This window comes from Strix uralensis, chromosome 2 (assembly GCF_047716275.1).
Source record: "Strix uralensis isolate ZFMK-TIS-50842 chromosome 2, bStrUra1, whole genome shotgun sequence".
NCBI lineage: Eukaryota > Metazoa > Chordata > Aves > Strigiformes > Strigidae > Strix > Strix uralensis.
In genome coordinates, this window is record NC_133973.1 from 135,704,367 (window position 1) to 135,726,130 (window position 21,764).

The 21,764-nt window shown below is 45.8% G+C and overlaps 1 protein-coding gene across 16 annotated transcripts in view; it reads left to right on the top strand.

The window, feature by feature from the left end:
* Positions 1-21,403, top strand: part of THAP12 (THAP domain containing 12) — a 44,138-nt gene extending 22,735 nt beyond the window's left edge. For 3 of the 16 annotated variants that reach the window (XM_074860500.1, XM_074860488.1, XM_074860502.1), the window contains 8 exons: positions 1,916-9,150; positions 9,796-9,886; positions 9,975-10,065; positions 11,852-11,950; positions 13,441-14,618; positions 14,862-15,036; positions 15,900-16,178; positions 16,300-16,481. The gene's annotated coding sequence lies outside the window, so the exon portion shown is untranslated. Of the gene's footprint in view, positions 1-1,915; positions 9,151-9,795; positions 9,887-9,974; positions 10,066-11,851; positions 11,951-13,440; positions 14,619-14,861; positions 15,037-15,899; positions 16,179-16,299 lie in introns of all 16 variants that reach the window. The other 13 variants (XM_074860498.1, XM_074860503.1, XM_074860491.1 and 10 more) reach the window with 12 other exon arrangements.
* The last annotated feature ends 361 nt before the right edge of the window (positions 21,404-21,764 follow it).

Consider the following 21,764-nt stretch of genomic DNA (forward strand, 5'->3'; position numbering starts at 1 on the left):
CATGGAGAATGGATTTTCAGGGTTCGCAGTAGAGAGGCAGAAAGCTTCGTGATGTGTCGTGTTTGCCAAAGTTACCCAGACATTCTGCTTGGGTTGTGGAACTACCCATCCTTCTCCCTGATGCAGGTTCCAGCACAGGCCGAACACACCGAGCAGGAACCCAGCGAGGGCCGGCATCTGTAGAGACACAAGCATAACCCCTGCCCCGGGTTAATAGCTCACATGGTCCACTCCACTGGCCAGTACCTAGATCTCTAACATGCACTTTGACGCCCTTTTGCAAATCCTGTTTCGAAAAAAAGAGAAATGTTGAAAAAGAGGAGGCAGAGAAGAATTATCCCCATAATGGAGAAAGTTGAGAACATAAACGGCTTTATCTAGACGTGCCTGGGGGGGTTCCCCAATCATTCCCCCTTTTTGTTTTTGAAGCTGCTGCTGCAGCATGCCATGTGCACGTTCAACAATTGCTTGCCCTGTGGGGGAATGTGAAATGCCTGTAACATGAGTAACACCCCACATATCAAAAAACGTCTGAACTTTCTTCGAAACATATGCAGGGCCATTATCTGTTTTGATTTGGCCTGGTACCCCAAGCATAGAAAAAGCCTTCTGCAAATGTCGAATCACATCTTTTCCCGTTTCTCCATTATGTGCTGTTGCTACTAAGGCATGAGAATAAGTATCAATAGAAACATGAACATATTTCTGTCGGCCAAACTCCTGCACATGAGTAACATCAGTTTGCCAAATCTGTAAGGCTCGCATACCTCTGGGATTAGTACCAAAGTACACTGGTGTGTGAGTTCCTTGGCAATCAGGGCAGGCAGCCACAATGGAACGAGCTTCAGTATGAGACAAGCCGAACTACTGTCGTAGAGCTCCAAATCCTTGGTGAAAAAATTGATGTGATAATACAGCTTGTTGCTTTATGTTAGGAACAGTACTCAGAGCCATGGCAGAAACAAGAGCGTCCGCTCTGACATTCCCCTCTGTATAAAACCCTGGTAAAGGAGTATGACTACAAATACACATGACAAAGTAGGGTTCTTTTGGTTGTTGAATACTCTCCCAGAGTTCCAGGAGTACTTCAAATAACAATTGATTGTCTGACATAGTTAAAACTACTTTGTCTAGTCAAGCAACCAAGTTGGCTGCATATGCTGAATCAGTTACAGTATTTACAGGAGAAGTAAAACTAGAAAAGACAACAGCCACAGCACTACTACCTGTGGAGAGCCCTTTTGATGTACCACCTTGTTCTTCCAGTCATGGTTTTCATACCATACCACTGCTGCTTTACCTGTTTTTCCTGAACCATCTGTAAAAACAGTAAGGCCGTTCACTGGTTCTGGTTGGCTTAAATTTTTCTGACCAAATGGTACTTCTCGAGCAAATTTCAGCAGCGGGTGTGATGGCAGGTGATATGATATCTGTCCCTGAAAGCCTGCCATGGCTGCTTGCAGCTCATAATTATTTGCCTGACACCATTCAAAATACCAATTTTGAACAGGTAAAACGATTGTAGCTGGGTCATGCCCTGTTAGTTCTAAAGCACCAAATGGCACAGTTTTGTCAATTAGTACAAAGAGTTGTACCAATTGAGACAGATCTATTAGAGGAACAAATTTCTTGTGTATAGATTGCTCCACCATGTGAATTACATTTAATGCTTCCTTGTTTAGTATTCTGGGTTCTGCTGGATCACTGGAATTTTTTAATAATTCCAATAATGGTTGTAATTGAGAATTGGTAAGTCCAAGACAGGGCCTTATCCAATCTAAGGATCCCATCAGTTTCTGTACATCATTGAGAGTTTTAATTTCAAGGTTAAGTTTCACAGGTTGGGGCACAGCCTGCTTGCTTGTAACTGTCATTCCCAGATATTTCCAGGGTTCTACCTTTTGTACCTTTTCAGGGGCAACAACCAATCCATATTGTTGTAATGAATCTCTGGCCAAATTCTCCATGTTGTTCAACTGCTCCTTGCTGTTTGATGCTAACAGGATGTCATCCATGTAATGGTAACAATAACTAGCAGGAAATTTTTCCCTTACAGGTGACAAAGCTTGCACTACAAACCATTGTCAAATTGTTGGCGAATTTTTCATGCCTTGTGGCAAAACCTTCCATTGATACCTGTTTGAAGGTTCTGCATGATTTACAGAAGGCACAGAAAATGCAAATTTCTCTTCATCTTGGGAGGCTAATGGAATAGTAAAGAAACAGTCTTTTAAATCCATCACAATAATTTCCCAATCTATCAGGATCATGGTAGGTGAGGGTAGGCCCGGTTGTAGGGCTCCCATCGTAGCCATGACAGCATTAATTTGCCGTAGGTCATGTAAAAATCACCATTTTCCTGATTTCTTTTTGATTACAAACACTGGGGTATTCCGTGGGCTATGAGAAGGTTCAATATGTCCAGCAGCTAGCTGTTCTGCAGCCAATTCTTGCAGGGCTTTTAATTTCTCAATTGACAGGGGCCACTGATCCACCCACACAGGGTTATTTGTTAACCCGGTTAATGCAAGTGCGGGTTGTTTAACACCCTGCAGCACAGTGGCCCCCGTCAAAAATCTGTGGTAATTCTCACACCCCACTGGGATAAACAATCACGTCCCCACAAAGTTAAAGGTGTTACTGTGATGTAAGGTCAAACTGTGGCTCTCTGCCCCTCAGGATTCACAATCATGACTGGAAGAGCAGAGAGCTCACAACGAGACATTCCTCCCAACCCCACAATTCCTGTGTCTGCTATCACTGTGGGCCAGTTAAGTGGCCAGTCGGTGCAACAGACAATAGTTACGTCTGCTCCAGTGTCCAGAAGTCCCGAACTTCAACAGAGGGAGGATGACTGTCTCAGTTGTAGATGGTGCATTTCATGGATGGACGATGCATCTCTATGGGTTGTGACCAAAAGGCCATCGGTGATCCAGTCAATCCGAAGTTGCCAACCCCACAGAGGCGCTGCTCTGCTTTCGGGACACAACTCAAAAAGGGTATAAGTTGAGCAATACGACTTCCTCGTGGTATAGTTACAGGTGGATAAGGAGTAGAAATCATAGCACAAATCTGTCCAGTAAAATCGGCATCAATAATGCCTACGTGAACAATTAATCCATTCAAAGTGCTGCTAGATCTCCCAATTAATAGGGCACTCAACCCCTGTCCTATAGGTCCTTGCGCATCGAGCGGCGCTTTAACAATGTCTTTTGTTAAAAGTGTTACTATGTCGGCAGTGGATACATCCAATCCTGCCGACCTGACAGTTTCGGCTGTGAGCTGCTCACAGAGGGGCGGTGAGCTCCTAACACATGGGAGGGTTTTGTGTCGTCGCGTGCCCTCTCACGCTCCTTTTCTTTTTAATAGGGCCTTCCATGTGGACAATATTGTTTCTTCCTCTTTTGTTATTTGTTGGCCCATAACTATAATCCCGTTCCCGGTGGCTCACCTTATCAGGTGTCGAAGTTCAGGTCCGGACCAGGCAGATTCCCACTGCTCTCAGCTTCACCGGGCTCCGTCTCCGCTGCACGTCGTCCTGCAGCCCACACAGAGTCTCTCTGTGTCGAAATCACGTCACCTTCTCACGTCTTTGTTAGAATGACATCGGGGTCACCATTTGTCGCGGTAGAGACGGACACGGCAAGCGATTGATGCAGACAAGATGTCTAACCTTTATTATCTACGCTCTTCTTTTATATCTGCTTTACAAAGCCGTGTGCTCATTTGATTGGTTACATAGTCGTTTTTCAACATTGCTATTGGTTAACTTTTACTCTTCTTCTCTGCTCCTTAGTACATGCAGAATTGCAGCTCCTCCATGCTACTCCCTTTCTCACAGTTCCTCTTGTTTACTCAGCAAACGTTCCTCCTTTCAAGGGTACACTGGAATCTTGTCAAGGCCAAATTCTTCTTCAATCAGGCTGGTGGCAGACCCGCTGCCTCCCCCGACATCTCTTTGCCACTTCTTAATACATGATTCAGCTCAAGCATTTGGTTAACTGTTCCTGAGCATGCAGATTGACATTGTGATGCAGGGAATTATTAAAATGAAACCCTCACTATGTAATGAAGGGCATTTTAATGCTCAGGAGCAGGTGTTCCTACAAGTGTTTGAAAATGACACCTATTTTGCAGCAACCTCTGAAGTACGCCAGGCACTGCACTAGTGTAGTACTTGGAGGCCAAAGAGACCAGTGCTGTGTTTGACAGCTCTAGCTTGCTCTTGGTTTTATTTGCTTTTACTTTTAGGAATAAACTGTGCCCATATCTCATTAAGGATGAAAAATTACTGATGATTCCTTTTGTTCTTTGCAAAGTGTTGCTCTCTCACTGTCATCACACTGAATCGGGGTAGGAAATGGGAACGGAAATGGGGACTGCTGCTGCGACCTCGGCTGCTCGCTAGAGAGCTGCCAGGAACTTGCAGAGCTTGGCTCCCTCGCCCTGTACAGGCAGAGATGGGGCATGATCTACACATCTATTCCCATGTCCTCCACCCATGCATGGCGCTGGTAAAGAGGTTCACCAAGAGGGTACCAGCTCCCTTACACTGCTGTGAAGACATCTCCCATCCATCCTCCTTGACTCTCTGTCCGTAGCAAGGGGTCCTCCAGACCTCACAAAAGCGTGAAACCCCTGTCTTCATCTGCATATCTAGCCCCCTCATGAACGTATGACATCATGTGATGGATATGACATCATGTGATGGACCACCATGTTCAGGCCTGTGCAGAGCATGAGTGACCGTCGCTAAGCTGCCACTGAAGGAGATGTCTTCTGGATGTGGTTTCCCTTGGCCAGGCAGGATGCCATCACCTGCCTGCACCATTTTGGCATGGGAGAGTGGACCCAACGCTGTGCCACTGGTGTAGAAGAGGATGTACCACAGCAGGAGGACGTGGAAGGACCAAAGGAGTGAATGTCCTATGCAGCTTGTGCTATTCCTTCTAGTTTTTTTCCCCATTGCCTTCTCAACAGCAGTTAGATGTTTAGGTGCACGATTTTGTTGCAGTAGGAATGGTCACAGGGAACTTCAGCAGAGCCCTTCTCTGCCTTTTTTTTTGTCTCCTAAACCACCAGGATCCCAATTTATGTGTGACTTTTTCCATAATACACTCCAGCAGAGTTACTTTGATCCTACCCAGTGGAAGGATGGTCCACAGACCTCAAAATCTGTTTGCTCAGGTGTGTTCCCTTTTTTTTTTTTTTTTTCACAAAACCCTTAATTTCTCAGTCTTTTTGTTTTAAGGAGAAAGATTAGTCAAGTGAACTTCTACAACAGGTTTTATTTGGCTCCAAGTTCAACTCTGTTGTGGTGCTGCTGATGATCCTTTTATTTTCCTTCTAGAGTGGTTGTGACAGGTTGGAACACCTAATTTGTGCAAGCAGACAGCCCAGAAAATAAGGAAAATGCAACAGCTGGAGAAATCCAGCTCCAAAAACTAGAATGGTTTCCTCATGCAGATTTCTCCAAATCACAGCTAAGAAGGGGCATGGCTTGCTGAGAAAATGTGTGCCCTGTAAAATAAAAGGATTAGGAAACCACTTTATAGCTTGTGAGATTTATGGGTTCAGAACAAATGGTGTAGTTCACTTGGCCTGCAGCTCTAAAGGAGGCCAAAACAAACTGCTTTAAAGCTTTGGTTCAAAAGGAAGGCTCAGATCCCCCCTCGCGTGGGTCTTTGTAAACGATGGGAATACGGGAAAGAGTCTTGTGTGTCCTGCAGCACCTCTAAGCTACCACTTTATGTTGCCTGAATGTGGTAATATTGAAAGGTAAATTTGTTCCAAATGTCCCAACACAGTGGAAATGTCAACCTGGAAACACAGTGATGGCACAGAGATTTTAAAAATACGTGTTACGGGAAGAATTGCGGAGGAAGTGTGCGATGTGACCTTTTTTCTGTCTCGGAGAAATAAAAGCAAAAGGCATGGCATCGCCCTGCTCTGTTGAAGAGAAGAATGGAAGTTGTTTGGGGATTAGCAGAGCCAAAGAAGCTTCATTTCATCTTGATTTGCATTTCGAAGAGGAGCTTGCCAGTGTGGATTCTCTGATGTCTGATAAAGGGTGAGCCCACATCCAACTATACCCTGTAGTGAGGGGAACTTAAGGGTCTCTGTCTCCTATAGCTCTGCAGGACCTGTCTTCCTTCCCCATATTTGTATGAAATCAGCCAGTTGATTCAGAGGTACTAGTGGAAGGTTTGATAAGCTCACACAAATAACCCAACACAATTACAGGGTTTTAAAATTTTTTTTTCTCTCAGAAACTGGGCTAAAAATATCAAGTCAAAGAATAGCATATGTAAGAGCATGCAGAATCATTAACACCATTCTGTCTGGAAACCTAGTATATTCTAGCAGACAAACAGGGTAATTAATTTACTTTTTTCTATTGAAAAGCTGGGTATATTAGCATTTTTTTTGTTTTTAAATGCGATACATATAATAGAATTGGATAACATACTGAAGTCTAGATGAGTATACTTGATTATCCCCAATAAGCAGCTCAAATTGAATTTATTCTGAAAGATACAGTCTTCCAGCCCAGTCGCATAAGGACTCACTTTAGCGTGACCAGAGCAATTCTGGCATCGGGGTGTTTGTCCCTGTCTGATTGCTTCAGATTCGTTCTTGACACTGGGAGCCCAAAAGGACTCCCAGGCTGCTGACAACCTTTATCAAGCCCAGCTGCTGAGGAAGGATGCTGATTGTAGGCAGCCCATAGTATGTCATGGAGAAAACATTTCCTTCTTCTGTGCTTTCCAAGTCACTGAGGTCCTTCTGTGCAAACAGAGACAACGCTAAATTCCTGCTTGGCAGCCTTCAGCATGGCCCTACGGAGTCGTCTGCCTACCACAGAGAGCCACCTGCATTTAAATATATTCACCTTATTTGCATGAATCTAAATGTGCTCCGGAGCAGTAGGGATGTGCAAGGCAAGCCAGGAAAGAGAGCATCTGTCACCAGCAAATGCATCCAGATTTTCTAATGAGACTGGTGATCCTGGATGCCTCAGGTTTCAGCTGGTAAATTTGCAGCCCCTGCCCAAAAGGCTTTCGGGCGGTATGTTTGTGGCCAGTGCCTTTGAAATCAGGTGCCATCCAAACATCTTTCATATAATTTCAGATTTCTCAGTACTCCAGCCATTCCAAGAAATTGTGACACTGAGAGACCATCAAAGGGATTGATTAAAGATTTTAATAATTGGGTTTACTGGATTAAAAATTAGAATAAAATTCTTGTTTACTCACCTTTCAACAAGTGTTTGTATGCTTTGGTGCTTATATCAAAATACTTAGCCAAATGGCCTGATTTTGAAGGTCCAGAGATTGTCTCAAATCTCCCATGCAGAGAGCCTTGCTTTTTGGACTGACTTTTTGCATTATTTCAACAGTGAAAAGCAATAATTTGGGAGCGGGAATTGATGCCAAGGAGCCTTGTAGAACCTATGAGTCTTCCACTCTCTGGCCAAGCATTTCCCTCCACCTTGTGGGTTGACACTGAGAGAGCAACTCCAATAATGCTGAGAGAAGAGAAGGAGAGGTTTCTGGGAACAGCAGCCAAGTCTGTCCTGAGGAAGTCTTTAGGGCTTGATCTGTTGTGGATTTGAGCTCTTCAGGCTTGCTCTGAAATGAAATATCAAGTGACAAGAGCCACATTCACTGGTTCCTACATTACAGCAATAGTACAGAGAAAAAGATCTTCCCAGTTCTGCGAGCTGAGTAGTTACTTTTAGTTTATCTTCCCCGTTCCCAAAAGGCAAGACACTGGACAACTCCTCTGTTGTTTTTTTCCCCTTCTGGGAAATGATGGACTTCCTTGGTTTGCAGCATCACTGAAATTGCCATTCTGTGTAAAACTGCAGCTCAGTATCTTGCTGCAGACACTGACCAGACCCAGCACCACAGGGAAAACTGCAAAAATCTCTTTAGGATGTATTATGAGGTGAGATGCCTGAAGGAAAAGCTTTCTCCTGGCCTCTTCCTTCTCCCTAGTAGCTTGAGGTTCAGCCACACACTAAGCCATAGGTATTTATAGCCTCCCTTAAGCCTAATATTACTGATTACAGCTCTGGATAGTGTTTTTATCCTTATACAGCTAATCCTTCCTTTGACGGGTACTGGAACTAGCCAGGACCAAGGCATGGACCATCTACTGTCCTGAAATAGTCCAGGTTGTGTAGTTGTGCCTGTTCCCCAGCGTGGTTTTGGCCATGCTCTCCAACAATTTCCAGGGAAGGCACAGCCCTTGGGTCACTCTCAGCAGGCAGCGTGGTTGAGGCCACTGTGTTTTGGTGAGTATTTGGGTGTGTGGATGTGGGCTGTGCTGTGCAAATGGTCTTCCAGGCCAGAAATCAGTCCCTGAAATATCTTATTTACTAAAAGAGATGTAGCCACTGATATTCATGTGGCTTTGAGCTGCAGAGACACTGGTTGTCCTCTTGTTTTTGGGTTACTGCCTGCCTACAGAGAAGTACTGGTGGAGTTAGTAGGCTTGGAGATGAAGACTTGATGGAGAAGGCAGCAATGTTCAGGGTGGAAGAAGGTTGTTTTCAACAGGGTGAGTAATTAGCACTAAAGGAGGTCACTAGAAGGCAGGGTGGATTCTTCACCGCATGAAGGCTGCAGAGTTAAATTAGATATTTTCCTGTAAGATGATGCTCCAGCTGGATGCAGGTGTTTTAGTGGAGACAGGGGCTGTAGCTCGCTCCAGCAATAGCCCTGCCTCACAGGTGCAAGCCTGCAGACCACGGGAGAGTGGGTGCTGTTTGCTGTTCTGTGTGCGGGGACCTTGCGGTCTGTGTTGCACGGGAGGTCAGGAAAGGGGACAACAGCAGCCCCTTCCAGAGGTGAACATCCTCCTGAGATTCATTTTGGGTGATATCCCCTTGTCCCTGTGAAAGGTGGTCCTGTTCTGCCAGCACAGCCAATGCTTGGCAGATGTTTTTTGTGTCTCTTCTTCAGTCATGCTTGGAGGTGGAGAGGAGACTTTCTCTACTGGATGTGACCAGTCAAAAGGAGAGGAGGAGTAATGACAGTGAGGAGACCAAGGTATTCGACAGAGCACCTATGAGCACAGCTGAAATGTTGCAAATGATTTAAAAATGGTCTTCACTACCAAAAAATCACTACCAAAGTTGAAAAGGTAACAAAAAGAAGCTCATATTGCCTTCTTTTTCCACTAAATCCTCTAAACCTTTTAATGTTTCACAGCTGGTATGAAGCCACATCAAATATCTGACCCCAACTGCTCTGGAGTTCCCTAACTGTCTCTTTGGCCCAACCAGCGGGTGATTAGGTGTTTTAGTGTCTCACTTTGCAATGCGTAATTGAATTCAGAGCCTAAATTCGTTTTTCCAAACTGATATACTCATGTAGGAGCCTGCATTTTACTGGCTTTCAACAAAGTAAAATATTTAACGCTCCAAGTGGGTCAGGGTAGGACCGCACGCGTAGTTGGGTACCACATCCCAGGTGATGAACAGATTTGCTAAGTGGGCTGCTAGGTCGCTCACTTTAGCTCTTGATTGCTTACGATCACGTCTTCACACTCCAGTGTTCCTGTAAGTCCTTTAGGTGTTGCAGTATTGAACATTGCTAAATACCCCTTAAAATCTGGACCTCAGTCTTTTGCTTTGGGCAACTGTCTTGCTGTCGCAGCAATGATCTCCGGTCATTGGCCAAATATCTTTCATGAGATGAAGATGAACCCTGTAAAGTCATTATAAAAGTAAAAATTTCTACCTAGACTGGCAGTTCTATGTTTACATCTTTCATCTTTCATTTGCAGCATTATGTTTAATCCATTGTCTGTGACTGTAGAATAAATCCAGAGTAAGGACTACAGGATTTGATGACGATAAGCCAGTTTTTCACTGCAGGTAAATTGGCAGTCTTACCTGCTCCACTGAGAAATTGAATTTTGCCATTGCTTTGTTGCATTCTTAAAGGTTGCTTTTTTTTAAACAGCTGCCAAAGCTGAATAGTGGCTGGTTTGTGTCCAGTGAAGAACAGACTTGGACTAAATGGAACAGCTGCACAAAGATGTTCAACATAATAGGTAATGTGAGTCTTTAAACAAAACCCAGTGCCATCAAAGCCAAAATCCGAAAAGCTCTTAACAAAAACCATATTTGTAAAGAACAGATGGAAAAAAAATTGTTCTGAGCTGTATAACAAGATCACATCAATCAGCCCAGCAGCAATGGCATACAGAAACGTTCACACATGACCAAAAAGCATAACCAGAACCAGACACGATACCGATATCTCCAACTCCTCAAAAAGCAAGAGAGAGTCAGGGTGAACAACATCCTGGGAGGCTGAAGACAGGCAGGAAGCACATCAGTTATGGAGGTGTTTTATGTCCATAAAGCTGGGGTTTGGGAGATTTAGGAAAGCATCATTCCAATACATTTTTCAACAGATCAGTTAAAAATACAGCCTCGAGCTCTCAACCGGTCTTTTTTATGCGTATTAGAAAGCCAGTGATAATTGAGCTGTCCGAAAGATGAAGCAAAGCACTCCAGGATATTCCCCTGCATGTTTTTATGATATTTTTGCCACTAGATGTCTCTGCTGACCTCACAGTGCACCGGACAAGCCGCTTTCCCTGGTGAACTGGAGAGACCAGGGTGGAAATCAAGCTGTGGCAAAACCTGCTTGTGACTTTAGTTCCTAGGGTTTTGCTTCTGATTAATAATTTCTCCTGTTTAACACAAAGATAAGAGTCAGCTGAGAAAGCTCTCACAATCTCATTTTCTTCAAGTATCAGAATGGGAGTAAGACACTTGCTGTCATCCATCGTTGCTCCTACTTCAGAGCACTTGTTGCCTACTCTGACATTTTGATTCTTGTCCGCTTCCCATCTCCCTGATGGTCTCTTTGCTTGTTTCCATGGGGTTTGTTCTCCTTGGATCTCATTCGCACCCACAAGTGTTGTGGACTAAGAGCAGCGATGCCTTGAAAGCACCCTGTGGCCAGCACAAAGGGCTGTGGGACATTGTGTAGAGCTCAGGGTGTCTGAGCAAGGCACCATTTCAGTAAGTGCTAATGACAGACATGAGAATGTTGGCAGGGAAGTCATAGAAACAACCCGTATGATCAGGTGTGAATGCTGACTCCAAGCTCCTGTACTCCAAGATGTGAAGTGGCTTGAGGCTGGAAGCCATGTCAGATGGTGCCTAAGCTGTGCAGCCCAAGGACTGGATAAAATGATGACAGCCATGGCTACGTGTCCTCTGGAAGAGAACTGATGGCCTTCTGCTGGCTCACAGCAAAGTGGGTGAGCTTAGTGCACCCTTTGGCCCTGGCTGCAGGATCGCCCTCAGTGACTGACAGCTTATACTGCGAGTTGGGGAACAGTTGCAAAATGGAGGTGCCGGAGACTGTAGCAACGTTGGTACTATAGCTCTTAAGATGTAACCCAGCTTAGAGATGAAGCAATGCGTGCCTGAGGTCAAAGCTCCAGAGGGTTACTCATACTGCCCTTGACGCTACAGCGGTGCTGTGCCTGAGGTTTCCGATGGCCCAAGCAAGAGCAAGCCTGGTGTTACGGTGATGTTTTGCACTTGTGACTTTAGCAGTCCCAGGACTGCAGTGGAAGCCACTACCAGTTGCCTGAGATGTGAAACTTGGTCCAGAATGGGTTTTTTGCCATTAATTTCCCTACAGGGACTAGCCCCTGCCCTAAGAGACCTTCTCCCTTCTTGGATAGACATGAGGATGCCCTGGGTAGGATTTGTGGGGGAACGTGAAGTCTCAGGATTATAATTTCTTCACTATTACAATGAATAGATAAACTCAGCAAGACTTCAAAAAATCTTCATCACTTTTCCTTTTTACAGCTCACCACTCCGTGTTCCCATTCATTCCTAACAAAACTGAGAAGCTTTCAACACCAAATGACACCTTCCCAATTCCACTGTGTTCCCACGACAGTTCAGGTCAGTATCCAAGTGCAAGGAAATTCCAAGGATGTTCAGAGCATATCTCAGGGGAGGAGCCTGGAAGAAAATATCAGAGAGTTCATGTTTTAACAGGCTACCCTCAAGATAATGGTGAGAATTAGAAAGTTTTGTCCCCTTTCCATTATTTAGCTCTGTATCTCTGTAGCAATTATCAGAAGGGAAGTGCTGCACGGGATAGGTGGGGCTTTGACAAACAACTGTACGATATAAATTCTGTGTCTGGCAAATATGGTCAATATATCTTCCGAACTCACATGACAGCATGCTCAGTCTGAGTTTAAAACCAGTAACTGCAGGAGGAGAAGGTGGGATCCAGAGCTTGGGCTGGTCCCTGAGTCTGATATGGCATCTCCACATAACAATCCTGAGAATGGGAGGATATGTGACTCCCTCCTCTTTTTACCTGCTCCCGCTAATGGAAAAGCTGTGCCTAGAACTGATGTGTGTTTGAGTGCAAATCCCTTTTCTCCTTTCCTCATTTATTCTGTTTGCTTTCTTTGTTATGATTTGGGTCAGCAGTAAACCTTGGCATAGAACTGAGTGCTGTTTTGAATTGCAAAGGGATGCATTCCCATTCTAGGTGAGGTAACACACTTAACATCTCTGTTCCTCGGTTTGACTATCTTAAAAGTAGAGAATAGCAATATTGACCAAAAGAGGTTGTGACATTTAAATGCTTGACAAGTGCTGGGGGACAGAGGTGTCACTGAACTGCATGAGCTCCTGTGGCACACTGAAGAAGAAAACTAGTAAGGTTATATGTGCAAATCATGCTCCAGCATGGAAACTATTTTGAGGAATCCAATAGTTAAACATACAAAAAAATCTGCCTTAAACTTGTGATTGCATCTGCTGAAATCAATTATTAAATTAATTATCTGTGCTTTGTCATAGAGAACTGATAATGACCTTAGTACTTAGTTACATGGGGACTTCTTCCTCTCTTTGAAGCCTGGATGAGTCTACCTTAATTATCTAGTTTGATCTAATTCATCATCTGGCTCGTTGACTTTCATTCAGTGCTTCTTACAACATGCTCCAAAACCTGTGGTGCCTGGACTACTTTGATCATAGATGGAGACAGGATGTTACAGCCACCGGTATGAAGAAGCCAAATTGGCTCATTACTTCATTAAATCAGGGCAGAGAGAAGAGCTGGATCCCAAATGGGGATACGATGCTCTCTTTTTCTAGTCCCTATCAGCTCATCAATCCAGTAGCTGCCATCTCTCCCACTGACTCTGGACAGATATCGAATAGGCTTTGTGCAGAGCATGAATGTCTGGTTTATTGATGGTACCAGTTACACAGAAAAGGCCATAAACACAGTGTGAAAGGAAAAAGATACAGGACTGAGTTTTTTGGTTTTGTTTTTGTTTTGTTTTTTTTTTACCATCTTCCTTCTCCTCATAAATAATATAGCTGATTAGGTTTTCCTTTCAGTCTTGGTCTCTCTTTTCTTCCAGGTGACCTCCTGAGCTGAATATGAACCCTTGATCCTCACTCATGGAGTAAGGTTGGACCTCGCTTGGCCAGGGTTCCCTGATGAGGCTGTGGCACCATTGATCTTGGAAGCAAATAGAACTGACCATATCCGTACTAATAACCAGCACAGGTCTCAGCTGGCCATACAGCTAAATTTTATGTGTGGTCCTTAGAACAGTTTTGGCCAGTCCCAAACAGTCCTGTAGTTGCACAGGCCAGATAGCCTTCCTGGTGACGAGGAGGGATGTGACCAGCCTGTTCTGGAAAGCAATAGAGATTAATGATAAAGGTACAGACCCTTCCATCTCATCTGGCAATGCTCATTCTGCTGGCATGTAGAGAACAGAGATACTTAAGTGTCTGCTTTAGAAGATGTTCTGGTAAGATGAGCTGCACAGGTCACGGTGTTTCAGCTTTTTATGGGTTTGTTCAGTTCTGTCCCTTCCCGTATATGAAGTGCATTTGGGAACTTAATTCTAAAGCTGGCAGGGGAAGGGATGGGGAGGGAGCAGAAGAGGTTTTATTGGATCACTTTTACTTGGGGCTCATGTCTCCAGCTTTCCAAGGACACCTTGCATCTCACTGCTTTGCTTGAAGTGTGAAGTCAAGGAGTTTGGCAGCAGTTGAGCAGTCACTCCTCTCTGCTTTAAAACCTTCCCTAATTCTTTGTTCCAGTAAGAACCACTGTATTCAAAGTGGGAGATCATATCCAGGGTGGATGCTGAAGGCAAAGACGTAGACAAGATTTTGAGTAAAGTTTACAAGCAGCTTCTCAAATGGCTTGAAATCAGTTCCGTTGGCTGATTTCAGTTGTTTCCCCAACTCATCCCTCCTTTGCCTTGTAAACTGTTTGTACAGAGGGACAGCTACATCTATACTTTGTAAGTATTGTGTTCTGGTTCTGTATCACATTTGGGTCAAACCAGAGATGAGATTTCCAAACTGCAGGTAACCCACGTTTTTCAGTAAATAGGTCTGCTATTAAGAACTTCTTACCTGGTGATTCCTGGGACAGCGTTTCCAAACAAAGCAGGTAAAACCCCTTTCCCTAAGCTGAATCCTCTTTCTGTAAGAGCAGTCTTCACCCCCAGGCAGCTGCAACACCACATCAGAGCCCAGCTGTCAGCTCCCACCAAACAGCAGTGCTCATTGAAAGCAGGTAAGAACCAGGAGAAAAAGAGAGATGATGAGTAAAGGGGATGGGGAAGATGAGGAAGAACGATAACCAGAATGGCTCTAACCCCATTGCTACAAATTGCGTCTTCTCCCAAAAGCCTTATTTTATGAACAGATGCTGGGGGAGAATGTTTAAAACATAATAGTTTAGCTGTATTTAGATTTAGGCTACATCAGATCGCCAAAGTATTTCTTATTCTGTTTGCACTTTACATGTGTTTTACAGTGCCAGGAACTACCCATGCCAAGAGTCAGTGATACGTGGACACACAGTCTGTGTGACATTGTCATAAATTAACAGTGATTTTTATCATTACCTTGCTGCACACAAGGACTGGTGCCGGATCAGTGCAGCAAAGGGAAGTCATCCATGGAAATGCAATCTGCGTGGCTGAACGTGGGTAAGGAGGAGACAGCAGGAGTGCTGCACAGGATTGACTATGCACCACAAATTAGATATGAGGGGAAGAAGCCAGTGAGATTTTCAGACAATCTCTCCTTGTGCAGTTAGGGTGGAGTTAAGCTCAAGGACTTGGCAATGCATTTGGTTGCAGAAGCAGCAGAAGTATGAAGGCGAGTGGAAAAAGGTGGAGGTGCTCATCACTGAGGGCAGTAGGAGGCAGATGGGACATGTGTACATTGAGATTCAGGTCAACTTTAACCACCTAAGGGCTTCCAGTAAACAGTTGACTGGACCCTCCCTGTGGCCCATGGGAATAAGAGGCATTTCCAGAGGGTGGCTGTAGGACTATGTTAGATGGCTGACTTGGGGTGGGCTTGCTTAACCCTGACGAGGCCCCGCTCTCCCTTTTCCCTGTGGGAGAGCACTAGGTGACTATCTTGTGCTGGACTTAAGTCAGTGAAAACTCCCCCTGCTCTTACAGAGGAAAACCCAGGAAAATGCAGGCGTGAATGCCCAAGTGACAGCTTGTAAGAGACACGGCCAACAATCAGCTGCAAGTGTGAGAAGGGTGAGAACAGGAGGCTAAAAGAAGGGCTGCCTGGGGTGCCAAACAGGAGAGATTATTTTGAGTGGATCAAAGGGAAGGGAAGCAGGACATGATAATGTGGGACAACTCTTTTCCAGGATGGGATCTATTGGGCTGCAAGCTCACATCTGCAGGGAAGCAGCAGGAGCTACCAGGTCTCTTAAAGCAGGACTAGATGAAGAAGCGATACATGTGCTCTAAGGAGCAGTCCCAGAGCAGGCAGGAGACATCTGTATCGAAAGACATCTCCAGCTCTTATTTCATCATTGTTTTAGAAGGAATAGTCGTTCATTTGGAGACTACTAGGATTATTGTCAGAAGTAAGGCCGTAATCCATGGAGCAAATCCCCACCTGGCCTTACTAAAGGAGGTGACTTCACTACAGTGAATAAAGCTGCTGCAGCTTTTCTCAGAGGAGGCTGTGGAGATGCTTTTCAGCCAACGTGAGTCACGCCGTGCATCCAACTCCCACTCCTGATCCCTCCGGCTCTGGGGACCATGAGATGGCGCAGTTACCCTGGATATCAGATCGCAGCTGGCTGCACACTGGCCAGGTATCTTCCTAAAATATGTGTCTGCTCCCCAGCTGCACAACTACAACCATGTGTTAAGGAGCTGCTGCTTTATACACTGTATAGCTACATCACCTAACCTCTTTTTTTTTTGCCTTCCCAGGGAGTCAGTGAGGTACTGTGGGACAAGAAATAGCAGTCAAGCATATTGCACTCTCCTGTTAGTGTCTCCAAGTGTGCCCCTTGCAGGGATCCCTTTCCTCTCCTTTTCTTAAATAGGGCTTTAAAAAAATAAACTAACGGCAAATGCATTTTATGTTTCCCCCCTGGAAAGCACTACAAGGACATTGCTTGTTTTATTAGCAGGGCAGCAGGATGCAAAATAACAGACACAGACCACATGGCAGAAGGTGTTGGCGGTGACTACCCTCCTTCCGCATCTCCAGGAGTGGGAAGAAAAGGTCTGAGCGTTGTGTCCTGTTTACAGGTGGTGTTCATTGCCATCTATCTTTGGGTCCCTTCTGGGCTTGTGAAGGGGTGGTAGCTCCAGTGCACTGGCTAATTTCCAGGGAGGGATGCTGCCTTGAATCTCCCTCAGGTTCCCCATCATTTTGAACTGGATCTGGGTTTTTTTCCTGCTTACACTTCCCAGTGGTTGGGTCATCTTGGTGTGTGCTCACAGACTGCCCCAGAGGTGATGTTTTTCTGTGGAAAATCTGCATCTGCTCATGAACTGGCACACTCAACCTCATGCAGAGAAGACAGCCTGAGTCCTGCATTTCACATGAGCTTCATCCTGGGAATAAAAATGCTTTGGGATGCAGAGAGCATTTCCTCCCTGGGATGCTGTATTTACCAGTGCAATGGCTGCAGCTTCACTCAACCTAGAGTTTGCCTTCAAAAGCTATGGTGAAGCTGAGGCAGATGATGGATCTTCTTCAGCTCCTGGCAGTCAGCATGGCCATAACATGCATGTGGTGTTACACACATGGGTGCGGTATGGTGCTGCATAAGCGCCAGTATGGAAAACACACCCTGTCAGTAGGCTTTGGTATTTGTTCCCTAGAGCGTCACTGATCCTGAGCGTGATACGGTGTGAACTCACCCTCCTGCTCCACAGGCGCATTTTGCTATGTCTATAAATGCCCTCCTAGCACGTCAGGCCCTGATTCTTATCACCTGTACACTTGAGAGATCAAAACAGCCGTAGAAAGGCTTATCCAGACTCTGCTGTGAGAGCCCCTGCCTGCCCCTGGCCACATTCCAGCACCACACTGGCACCATCTCCTCCCTTGGCCAAAAGTGCAGATCTCCAGCTTTTGAGGCAGACCACTGCTGGCCAGAAACCCCGACAAGTGCAGATGCTGCCTTTGGCTTCAAGGAGAGAGTGGACAAGCAGCCCATATAGAGCAAGGAGCAGAGAGGCCACTTGTCTGGGCATGCCCACCTCTTTTGAAATGCTTTTCCAGTTGCTTTTCAAGCTTAGTAGGGTGTCCACCATATCCTGCCACAAGCAGGACCAGTGTTTTGGGAAGGGTTAGCACAGAAAAGCCCTTTCGTGGCACAGCTTCACCCTACAAGCACTGCATTGAAGTGGCCAAACTATGAGCCTGGCTTTCCTCTGAGCACCTCAGAAGCCCAACTAAACCCCCATGAGATCTGACTCTCCCTTTAGGAGTGCCCTCCTCTACCCATCAGGTGCCCAGGGTTCCTGAAGGAACACCCTTCAGGGCTTAATTAATTATATTTAACATTTTCTTTGCCTTCCAAAATTGCCTCCCACCTTCCCTCGGCAGTTTGTGTGACGCTGGTTCCTGGACCAGCTACCCAAAACCTGCTGGGTCTCCCACTTGGGTGGGCTGAGATGTGGAGATGTGATGCTTCCAGTCCTCCATTTCATCTCTGGCCTCGGGGCAGTGTGTTGGGATCAAGGATGGGGACAACTGCTATAGCAGGCACCTGGCCACCCTTGACATCTCCGGTTGGGTTGCACTTGAGCTTTCCCCCACGCTCCTCTGATGCCCGACCCAGGCACCGCGTCTGCTTTTGCTATCAGCTCCTTGTTGTGAGCTGAGCCCGGCAAACCTACGCGTTCCTCCTTGCTTACACACCACAGCTTTGTTTGTTTTAATCAAAGGGGCCCCTGATAATTATTAACATATTTAATTATTTTTACTCTGAGTCACTCAGCTTGGGTGTGGAGTGATCACAAGGATTGCTTTACTACAAAGACCCAGCCCTGGAGCATTTGCACCACCAAGTAATCGCCCTTTGCAGATGGAGCTCCCATTGATGCCTGCCTCACAGCTTGCCTTTCCTCCCAGTTTGAGCTGTTTTTTGCTTTGCTGGGAAGTGCTGGCCTCAAAAGGAACAAAATTGGGCACATTCAGACAATTTGCAGGGCTAAGGCTTTGCACGCTGAGGTTGCTAACTCCTGGACAGAGCTGACAGGGCATGATGTTCATCTGAGCTGTGCTCCAGCCCCGCACCTCATGGGGGGATGTTATCCATCTGACCCCCATGAAAATTGCACCACCCCATCCAGTACCCCCCTCCCAGGCTCACCAGTGAGTTACGTGACCTCACACCAACAATCAGAGCACACTGCAATTAGCAGTGTTTGTCTGAGGAAACTCATAACTCTGCACTTCCACATGATTTATGAGGTTCCCCAGCCTGGGCTGGCCTGTGAGCCGCAATCATTCCCAGTCCCGGCGGTTCACGGTGAGGCTACCTGGGGCGGTCTGGGTGTTCTTCCTCTCCTGCTGTCCATGGGGGCTTTGCAGGGAAATGCTGCCCTTGGTCAATGCCTGCTGTGAGCCCCCGAGGTCCAGGGGGTTTGGCTGGGGACCAGACCCATGTGCCCAGGGTGTCTTTGGATTGAGGTGCATCCCTGCCATCCTGAGTGAGCTTGGTTCCTGCTCCCTCCTGTGTGCCCCAGGACTTTCTCCCCAAAATAAAACAGGACGCTGTGATCATGGATCCCACAGGATTGACTTGGTTCTGAGTGTCCAGCATCCAGGAGAATCCTTCTGGCTGGTGAGCAAGAATTACTTCCATTCTGCCTGACCAGTGATGCAGGATTGCATTAGCCAGATTTGTAGACACAAGAAAATTGAGGGAGGGACTCAAGGATGCACAAAGGAGGCCTTGGCAAGGCTGGGAATTGAGCAAAAATCTTCAGACACCTTAAAGAAGACGTTTGCTCTTCTTGAAATCCATATTTAAGAATAAGTTTTTGGTTAAATACATACATAAATATTTAGACACAGAGAGAGAGGAAGAGGTGGAAAGAAATAAGTTTCACAAACCAAAAACTGCACAATTTTAAACAAATCCAATCTGTTAATAAAAACCAGAACACTGATGCTACTTTAAAAGGATATAAGATAAGGGCCAGTCTCTGCTTTCCTTTGAGGGAAAAGATTGGAAAATAGTGATCAGGCTGTTCCTACTATGGTTGGGCTCTTGCTCAGAAAGCCTTTTTTTTTTTTTTTTTTCTGCTCCGAAGTGTTTTATCAGCATTTTCGTTAGCTCTAATAATAGCAGCAAGTCTTTTGTCTTGGCTGTTTTCACTGAAGACTCCAGAGAGCAGAGCTGGTGTCCTGGCATGTAAAAGCTTATCCCCACCAAAGCCCATTTCTAGTCTCGATCAGGGCTTTGGTTGAGCAGCGATCACCCCAAAGTCCTTGTATTTTTGGTGTTGTCTTGTCACTCTAAAGTCTTTGCGTGTGTCTCCAAGCAGCCCCCAAAAGCCACATGGTGGCAAGCTGCCTGTGAGACCCCATAGGCAGGAGGTGTCTGGGGAGGGGTCAGAAGAAGGTGTGTTTGGACCTGATTTTTGCTTCTGTGCCTTAAGCACAGCCTGGACCCTGCGATGGGCATCCAGCACCTCTTGCCAAGCACCATCCCAGCCTCACACCCCCTTTCCTGTGGGTGTTTAGCAGCTACAGTCCTGCTTGCTTTGGATGCAGCAGAGAAAAAGCAAATGCATGTGTGGGGTGAATTCCCAAGCTCAGCTCCATCTTTACCCAGTACAGGGAAGAGTTGGGCTTGTGAATGTATAATTACAAAATAAGAGGGACTCCTCTTGTTTAGAAATTCTGCAAGCTGAGGTGAGTGATAACTGGGAGAGTGGTGCCCAGCTCCACCTGTGGATGCTGCCACCAAGGAAGAGGGACTTGCCCGAAGTGGGAGATGACAGCAGCTGGAAGGTGCTGTGGGAGGCTGGAGAGAAGCATGGGGAGAAGCACCTGAGGACCCAAAAGTTTGCAGGAGGTGGGAAGAAGCATCATGAAGAGCCATCTCTCCTGTTCCAGTTGCAGCAGCTGAGCATCATCGCAGGACATGTCAGGATCTCAAAATCTCTGCATTACTTGAGCCTGGGTTAGATCTGATCCAGATAGGCTGCCTAAGCTAATTCCCAGCTTGCACGAGCAACTGTCCTCACAAAATGGAATGATAGACCATGAGTGGTGACTCTCATTGCTGCTGCTGCTGCTGAGAACCAACCTGTGCCATTGTAGCATCCTCTGCTCCTCAATGCTCCCCATCCCCTCCACAAACCACCAGACAAAGCTCCTTTATTGCAAGGCCAGAGAAGGGAGGGGAATAAGCAGGACCATTAAAGCTGAGACTATATTAAGCTACAGAAAACCACAAAAATAAAGTTCCTGCACTCCCAGCAGCGCTAAACCTGTCCGCTGACTTCCCCTCCAAAATCAATCTCGACCTGACCCGGGTGGGAAAATGCCTGTAGTCGTAACCACACTGTCGTGAAAACACAAAGCGAGGCATTTATCTGAGTGTTTGATTGCACAGCTCGGCGCTGTGATTTGCTCTGCTCTGCAAAATAACAAAGCCAAGACGCTGCAGGTAACAGTCAGGCCAAGAAGTCTGCGAGTTTCATTCCCTACAAGTGAGTTTTGGCACAGTAGCTACTTCACACCCAATTAATTACTTCAGCACCAGATTATACTTGCAGGCTCCAATAGAAGTGATAATAGGAACCAATTAAATTAATTTATATTTACTTTGTAAGCATATTTTCCTTTGGTAAATCTTTGCTTTAATTTGACAGATTGGACTCCAGCATTTTGTTTTTGTTAGGAGATACGGCCCTAAATCCAGAGGAACAAATCCAAACCTGTAAAATCAAGAAGTCCTTCCCTTTCAAGATTCAAAAACATGTAGGACGTGGAGTTAAAAAAAAAAAGAAGAATGTATGCACGTGCCCGGACTAATAAAAACATATCGTGAAATGTGCAGGGAGGTGCCAACACGTCTTACTGGAAGAACATGAGCGTGAGCTGGGTTGGAGGCGGTGGCTGGTGAGATATCCATGCCAGAGCTCGAAACGGAGATAAACTTTCATGTCACAGCGGGCAGGCTCACAAAACAGCTTGAACGGGAGAGAGCCACGTTCTGCTGTCACCTGCTGTTGGAGAACTGGCTTGCTAAGTGCAACTGGTTAAAGTGGGACATTATATTTTGGCATAAACCTTAAATGGTTAAATACTTTTGTGCTGTAGTAGCATATGAATGTCTGCTCCTTTTGCACCCAGTTTGGCTGTCGATACATCTGGGAATAGCTGAAGGCCTTTGTGTCTTTCATGAACTCCCTGTAGG